This window comes from Octodon degus, unplaced genomic scaffold, assembly GCF_000260255.1.
Source record: "Octodon degus isolate 3935 unplaced genomic scaffold, OctDeg1.0 scaffold00011, whole genome shotgun sequence".
NCBI classification, from domain to species: Eukaryota; Metazoa; Chordata; class Mammalia; order Rodentia; family Octodontidae; genus Octodon; species Octodon degus.
Window position 1 is genome coordinate 8,870,849 of NW_004524587.1, and position 8,953 is coordinate 8,879,801.

Sequence of the window (8,953 nt, forward strand, 5' to 3'; positions counted from 1 at the left end):
CTTGCGATGTAGTTCAGTACTAGAGCACACCTGATTTCAGTTCAATCCTGTACTGGAAAAAAAAAAAAAAGAAAGAGAGAAGAAATTTACATGTTCATGGGGGAAGAAATAGGCAGAGGAAGAAATCGTTCCCAGCATACAGAGCAAATGCAGCTCAGCTTCCAGCGCCCAACTCTGCAGGCCCAACCCTTGCAGCAGGAGCCCCAGGCCAGACTGACCCTGAGAACTCTGAGCCCCACATCTGAAGTGGAGCCCAAGCACAGGTGACTCTGCAGAGTTCAGAGGTGGGCTGGGCCGCAGATGGGGTTAAGCCTCTGACCTCCAATCAGATTTCTTTTTGAGAGCCTCAGAGCAATTCGTTGTTGTGGAAACAAATTGTATATCCAAGACACAGCCCTGTGGGAAACATGACCTTATTTTTCTTCAATACAACTTAATCTCTATTCTGATCCTGCACAGTATCAGAGAGCATGCGCTAAATCTTGGCCAAAATAAGGACACCGATTCTGCTGTCCCACACATGTACATATGAGTTTTCAGGAATGTCCAGGGATGGAGCTGGCAGGAGATCTGATCCTTGCTGTCCCTTGTTCCTTAGGCCCCCTGCAATGAGCCATCAACCTGTCCCCTCACCACTGGATCTCTCAGGAGGCTGCTAAGCCATAGATCATCCTGGTCACAGCCATTCCACAGCTGTCCCTGATGCCAGATCCACAGCACCGAAACCCCCACTCAACCGCGTGGGTCCCCATGGCTCTTAGATTCTCTAAACCTAAAGATCTGTGCCACATTCCCATGCCTTATCCAGACTTGGCCCAGGAAGCAGAGTACAGGTTCTATTTCTCAATGAGCCACTAACTTTATGTAGCTGTTGCTTCTCCTTCCCATAGCCCAAGAAGTATTCATTTAAACGGGGCCCACAGCTAACCCACTACTATTATGGACTACTGAACTACAGTGGATTAGTTTGCTGAATTCACACACCTACAATATTTAAATGGCAATGGAATACCCATCTCCGACAACACTAAACAAAAAAAGGGGATATAAGTAAAGGACTATTTTGTATCTGTATATACAAAAGATAGTTAAGATAGATATACAGCTACCTTCTCTTAACTCAATGAGAAGAAAGATTTGTACTAATAGTGTTTGGACAGAATATCATGTCTGCATCTTGTACTATGAATAACTACTACAAAGACAACAATATGTAATATATTAATTATTGAAACTGTCCTACTAACCTGTTTTGAAACTGTCTCATTGCTATTTGTTTCTCAATAAAATTAATTTTAAAAAAGATTTTAAAAAAACCAGTCTGAAGAATTCATATTCTGATCTCAACCTTTTATCTATACTACAAGTTCCCTTTGTTTCCCTAAGACCAAGCACTTTGAACGCAAACTCCTGGGTGCATTAACCTGTCCCTGTTATATCCCTTGCCTTAGATGGTCCCTTGCAAGGGTGACTGGAAAAGAATATTCAAAATGAGAGTGACTTTCCACTTCTTGCCTCCCCTGGTCCCCTCTTTGATTTTATCATCTTGGCAAGCCAGAGGAAATGTCAGCCTGCCTCATCTGAGCCCAAAGCAACCTGGAAGCCAAAGGGGGAAAAGCTGGAGCTGTCACCCCAAATAGGAGACTCAAATTCCTCAACATCTTTTCCCAGAGAGTGGGCAGCACTGAGCACTGGCATCGGGGGCACTTGGGCAGTCAGCTCTAATGAGCAAGCTTCCAAACACCAGCACAAACTGCAGAAAGCTCCGAAAAAGTTACCTTTTCTCTGGCCTGTCCTCAATCTCCAAGTTTTAAAATTCAGCCAGTTACCATGGCAGCTACATGCTGCCCAATTGAAACATCCTCATTTACTGAAACAGGCTGAAAGCAGTTGAATCTGATAGGGCCTGGTAGCCAAGGAAAGGATGTCACTTCTTCATACACAAAGAATGCTTTGTCTAAAAACTGTGAATAGTGCCTGACCCAAGAGGCAGAGGCAGGCCTTGGCTCCAAGGCACCATGCGACCTTGAGTAGGTGTCCCGCTGGAAGACATTTCCATTGACACTTACAGGCCCTAATTCATCATCATCAATTCACCACCCGACAATATCAAGCAACTTTTCTGTGTCAAGCAAGATGCTGAGGATAAAGAGTAGCGCCAAGTCCCTGTGGGTGCCGAGGCATTTAGTCAGGAAAACTGTTAAGAAAACACAGAGTTATAAGACAATATTATAGAAGGGATGAGAACAGGCATGCTAGGGCTATGGATGAACCAGAGTGGGTAAAGAGGAACAGGGATATTTTCCAGGTGAGATCCAAGTTATCTTGGCAGATGAGCGGGAGTCCACTGGGGTGAGCAAGGACAGAGAAGAAGCAGCCCAGGCAGGCCCACAAAAATGCCCAGAAGTGAAGGGAACATTGAGAGGCCTTAGAGCGCTGGTTTCAGTATGTAAGAAGGAGGTAAGGAGATGATTACAACTAAAGACTCCAGCACAGGAAAAGGGGTGCTCTGGTTCTCTGCAAGGTACTAACTGCCTGGATCCTGTCTAAAATGCAGCTGCCTAGCAAAAGATTAGCTGAGAACTGAGAATCTCAGCTGACAGAAGAGCCCATGAATGGAGATGAGGGTCAGCATCCCAAGAAGAAGGGAGCTGTAAGGGTAAAGAAGGGGCTTTGTGACTACCACCCCTCATTGCCTGTGGGACAGCCAGCTGGAGAAGCAGCTGGATTAGGCATCTCCTACCTCCGTATCCTCGGAGCACCTCTTGGGCTTAGACCCATCACAGCATCCAGTCCTCGGAGTGGGCAAATGACAACTTACTGCACATCTGCTCAGGCTGGGCACTGCACTCCATACTCCACATGCTAAACCCATTCATTTCAAAAACTGTGTTTGAACCCTTTGATGTGACCAGCAACCTAATTCATATAGCGGGGATGTGGCCCTGAACAAAATAGCCAAGTCCTCACTCTCAAAGAAGTTATATTCCTGTGAAAGGGGAGCTTGATAAAAATGAACAGACATGTCATATCTCAGGAAGGATAAGTGGTCTGAGAAAAATAAAACCCAATATTGGAGCTTGGTGGTGCCTGTCTGTAATCTCAGCTACTCAGGAGACTGAGGCCAAAAGGTTACAAGTTCAAGGTCAGCCTGGGAAAGTTAGTGAGACCCAGTGTCAAAATGAAAATGCTTGAAGATGTAGTCAGTTTTAGAGCATGTGTCTAGAACACTCAAGGCCCTGGGTTCAATACGCAGTACCAGGGGTGGGGACAGAAACGGACAATGATGGAAATGGTGAAGAGGGGACAGTTAGCAAGGGGGCTCTCTGAGCTGAGACCTGAGGGAGGACGAGAAAAGGAGCCACGTGGAAATCCAGAGGGCAAATGTGTCATACTACTGAGAGAAGAACAAGAGCAAAGGTCCTGTGGTGAACAGGCTTCTGGGTGTGCAGCTGGAGAGCTGGAAGAAGGACAAGACAGATAAGGAGGGACCAGTTCAGAGAGGCGACAGACGGTCATATTATTATTACACTACTGGTTTTTTTTTGTCGTTTGTTTGTTTTTGTTTTTTTGCAAAACCACGGATTGAACTCAGACCCTTACGCCTGCCAGGCAAGCGCTTATTCTACTGAGCCATCTCCCCAGCCCCTGGAATAGTAGGGAACTGGCAAATGACTTAGAATACACTGTACATGCAAGCGAAGGATGTAGCGTGCACTGCTCTATAAAAGCTACCGTCGACGGATGTGTGACGGTATAGAAAGCTGGCAAAAATGTGTCATTGAAATGAAATAATATGCACAGTGGGATCCCAGTTTTGCAATCAACACATAACAAATATTTGCAGAGGCAAAACACTGGAAGGAAATAAGTCAAATGTTAATAACAGCTAACTCAAAGGTTGGGGTTGTGAGTCCAAGTGTTTACTACCGTGAAGATATACATGCTTGCGTGTGTGGTCATTGGAACACACATGCCAAGTGTTTGGCAGCCCCTGGGCATGGCCTGGTTCCTTGCATCCCTACGCCACTCCCTAGTATGTGCTTAAGGTGGGGTTTTGCTTTTAAAATCTCATCTGAGTCACCTTCAGGGTGGAGACCCAGTTCTCCTGCCCCTGGCTGGCAAACACAGGCATACTGGGCCCTCACCTCCCTTCTCAAAAAACACTTCACTCTGTACAAAGCTAGGGGAGGATGTGCAGCCAATGCCACACATCGACCAAGGTGCCAGAGCATCAGGGTAATTAGTGCTAAACTTGTCAAAGGGCCTGGTGCTATTTTTAAAATCTTTCCAACACGTCGGCCTCGCCAAGGATTCCAGGAGTCTTTCATAGTCCACCCAGTGTGTTAGGATGGCAAATGAACCAATTAATAATTTAGTGGAAATCTCCCAGAACTTGAGGGGAAGATGTAGATCCATCTCCCAATACATTAGCTACACTTCCTTGTCGAGATGGGGATGCAGTGGAGCTGACTGAAGCCATCTCATCCTCTCCCCCTTTTTCTTTCACCAAGGAGGCATTTGGAGCTACTCACTGACTTAAGTTGTCTAAGCCCCCCAAAGTTCACCCTGGGGACATCAGAGCCAACCTTCTGGCCCTGCAACTTCTCAGTGTATATGACCTTTCTGTACCTGCTTCCTCATGTGTAAATGCTGGGATGTATTAGAGCACCACGCTTTCATGGAAGGCAGTTATCTTTAGTAAAGGGCAGTAAACTATGGCCCTCAGGCTAAGTCCAGCTGACTTCCTGTTTTTTAAATAAAGTTTTATTGGGACATAGTCATCCATATTCATTTACATGTTATATGCCTTTGTGCTACCCTGGTAGGACCGAGTACTTGAGAGACCACAAAGCCTAAAACATTTATTGTCTGGCCTCTCATGGAAAGTTTGCCCATTCCCTTTAGGTCAGATTCTCCCAGAAGCAGAGCTTGAGATGAGGCTTTGGGTACATGGAACATACTGAGGAAACACTAGCAAGAAAAGGCAGCAAGGGAACATGAGGAGCAGGACAGTGAAGGTGAAGAGGCCAGGCAAGGGCAGGGTGACAGCCTGTCCCCAGGCTGCCCCATAGGATACCTTCCAGTGTCTTGCAGGTGAAGTGGCTCAGGCTGTCCCTGAAGAAGGAGCAGGTGTGAGCAGACAGGAGCAGAACCCACAGAAGCCAGAGGACCATCTGGCCAGGGCTCAGCAGGGTTTGCCCTGGCTGTTTGTGCTATTTACAAGCTTCATAGGCAGGAGTCGAGGGCTTTATAGTGATCCTGTCCTCCTGCCACCCTCTAGAAGTAGGAGGTCCACAATACCTGCTTTGTAGCCCAGGTCAGTGGGGTCATCCTGACAGGGTGCTCAGCACTGACTTTAGGGTGCTCAGCTCCTCAGAGGGTGCTCCTCTCAGGGGCTATGAGGAGGCTGGGGAGGAGTCCTAGAGGAGCATGGAGCTGCCAGCGTGGGCAAGGAGCTTCCTGACACAGGAGCACCTGCACAGAGACTCCATAGTGGGGGCAGCCAGCCACCTCCTAGCATCCTTGAGAAGCTTGGTGTGTGTGGTGTGAAGGCCAGGAGGGTGGGAAGGAAGCTGAGGCAGAAGAAGGAAGCCTGCAGACAATAGGCCCAGAGGAAGAGGAGCTAAGGGAGGTGACCATGAGGAGTCCAGCAGGCTAGGCCACAATTTCAGGGGGCTCTCTCTAACTTGGAGCAGAGCAACACTTGGAGAATGGAGATCAGGGATTGGCGGGCAAGAGAGACCTACTGCAGCTGTCCAGCCCATTAGGGACCTAGGTATAGGAAGAGGCTATAGCCTGAGATGCTGGGTAGTGGTTACAGGACTGAGCTGGCCCCTCTGCAGCTGTGACTGACCCTGAGCCTCCGGCTGCTGAGAAAAGAGGAGGGCAACAGCAGGACTGGGGGTTGAGAGGAGAATGGCTGGGGCCCAGGGAACCACAGCCTGCAGAGCATGCAGCAAGACCAGCAAAGGCATCAACCAGCTGTCAACTGTTGTCTGGGCCAAGCCAAGGGGCATAGGACTCCTGAGGATGGTTCTGGTGGGGGTAGCAGTGTCCCTACTGTTCAGAGTTGCTCCTAGAGTCCCTGGGCTCCCCATGCTTTCTGGCTCATCAGAGGAGCCTGGTACTTGGAGAGCTAGAGTCCATGGCAGGAAGAGTGGCACATTTTCAGCCTGTCCTTGGTGTCTGTGTCCTGGGATCCAAGGTGTCCACAGCTCACTTGCTCTCTCTCTCTCTCTCTCTCTCTCTCTCTCTCTCTCTCTCTCTCTCTCACACACACACACACACACACACACACACACACACACACACTCCACAGTTCCTCAAATTCCACCACTCAAAGCTTCATTCCTTTAGTTCAGCCTCTTGGGGGAAGGAGGGTGCAATGCATTAAGTCACCAACACCTTACCTCGAATTTACTAATCAGATTCTTCCCCTGCATTAGCCAGGCCTTAACAAAGTACCAAGCATTTAAAGGGAAAGGCTACTGAAAAGAGATGGGACAGTGGGGCACGGTAGGAGCGGGGAAGAAGCCAATCCTGACTGACCTGATTGATGCTGGCAGTCTAGGGTCAGCAAACTTCACCCGGCAAAGGCCACAGAGTGGAGCTTGTCAGTTCTGTGGGGCCATCAAGTCACTTTCACCACCTTTCAACTCTGCCACTGTGGCACCAAAGAGCCACAGGCACCACATCAAGGAATAGGTGCTGATTAATGTGTTCCAACAAAATGTTCCTTATGAGAAATAAAATTTAAATTTCATGCCAAAAAAACTAAATTGTCACAAAATATTTCTTTTTCACTGTTTCCCCAATCACTTACAAGCATCAAACCCACTGGCACCGGGCAGGCTCCACAGCACGGGGGTATCGGCTATGCTGCCAGCTGCAGTCTGTCCTAGCGCCCTCACTGAGCCCGCGGTCTCTCTTCACTGTGCAGCATCCTTGCCTTACCTTTTTTGGACCTGGAAGCTGGAAAATAAAAGCCTGTCCTTGTTCTGTGTGCTTTGTCCAAGCTCCCTAGGGATCTGCTTTCAAGTGTGGCGGCAATGACAGGGTGACAAATAGGCTGGCACACAGGCAGGCCACCAGTGGCAGGCTGCTCAGAGCCCTGGCTGTAGGGCTCATGCTAGATGACAGCAGGAAGGTGCCTGGGCAGGTCCCTTTGCCTGGCCCACACCTGGTGGGTGAGGCCCTGGGGTCCATCTGCTACACCCTGGGACACTCTTTGGGTAGCTCTCTGTTTTGGTTTCTATCTAGCGTCCCCTCAAAGCTTCACGTGTGTAGTCACTGGGGCGGGCTTCTAGAGTTCATTGTTAATTCATGATCCAATGCTGGGATTATGGGTGTGAGTGCTACCTCCAGCCTGGGACAGAGAGTCTGAATGTAATTTAGGTGAGGCAGAGAGGTTCGCTCTCTCTCTCTCTGCCTCTGCTGCTGCTGCGATTGCCTCTGCTCCTGCCTTTCTGCTCTTGCTGTTTTGCTGTTTTCTGTTGCCATGAACTGTTGCCCTCTTCCATGTGCCGCTCTGCTTTGGAACCAGCCAACTATGGACTGAAGCCTCCACTAACTGCGAGCTAAATAAACCTTTCCTTCCTTCATTTTAGGTGTCCAGGATTTTATCCCAGCAACAAGAGAAAAGTAACCAAGACTTCCAAATCACCAGTGGCAGCACCATTATTATCATCTGACATTAGAAGAATCATTCCTGTGAATGAAAACAGCATTCAGACCTTATCAAGTATCAAGTACTGAGTACTTAGTCTCAATAATTGAGTACTGAGTACTCAACTGAGTACTTAGTCTGCCTCAGGCATCATGAAAGCTCTCCCTTTGCCCACCTGTGACAATGCTCGTGGCTTTGGATGATTCAGAAACACAGGTCCGACCCTGAACAGCTGGGCCACTAACAAGTTACGAGGCATGAATCTGACTCTTGGGTCCACTCTGAAAGCAAAGCCTGACATGGGGACTTCTGCACAGCTGAGTTCACAAAGGGGGCCTGGAGGTAGGGCCGGGGGAGAACGCCAAGGAAGGGTGCCCTGGCCTTATCCCCAAGGGTGTACCACAGCATGAGGCAGGGGCTGGGCCTTGACCTCTCCATCTGCCGGTCCCCAGTGATGGGCTGTCCCACAGGGGAGTGGGAAGAGCTTTCTAGGCTAGGTGACAATCCTCCAGAAAATGGTGCAGCTGTGAGCCTTGGCACCCACAGCAGCTGGCGAGTGGTGCACATGCTTGTGAGGGATGTGGGCAAGGTGCCACTGCCATCTGCTAGGAACGGGGGACCCCAGAGGCCAGGACATCATGACTTGGCTCTGGTGCTCCTGGAAAATCACAGGCACTTCTTTTTCCTACCCTTCTCCCCTTTTCCTCTCTTCCTTCTGGGCCTTCCTCCTTGTCACCTGCTTGCCCTGGCAGGGACAAACCGGGCCCAGATTTCTGGCTCCTGTGTCTGACCACCAATCACAGCCAGCTCTGAGGACTTCCGGGCCAGGCAGCTCACCCCCAGCCCCCTCCTGTGGCCCACCTGTAAGGGAATTCCCAGTGATGTAAGCAGGAAAGCAACACAGGGCAGCAGCCCTGAGCCAGCCCGGGGCATAATGAATGAGGACAGGGACGGAGCCAGGCAGCTCCTCCTCACCAGCAGGCCCCCGCGGCCCCCAACAGGGCCAGCAGCTGTGCTCCTGCAGGCGGTCCACGTGGGCTCCCTGCCCGGCGTTCCACTGCCAGGAGCTGAGCTGGCCAACTCCAAGTGAGGGGTCATTTCTAGAGCGTCCAGAAGGGGCTTGACTTTCTATATGCTGAAACCGCCCTTCCACTCTTCTCTTTCATTCATTCTACCATTCATCATGCAATTATTCCCCTAGGAGCTGAGAGCCAGGGAAAAGCAATAAGCAAAAAAGACAAGATCCCCACCTGCTTTCTGCCAGGGAACACAGGCGAGGACTGG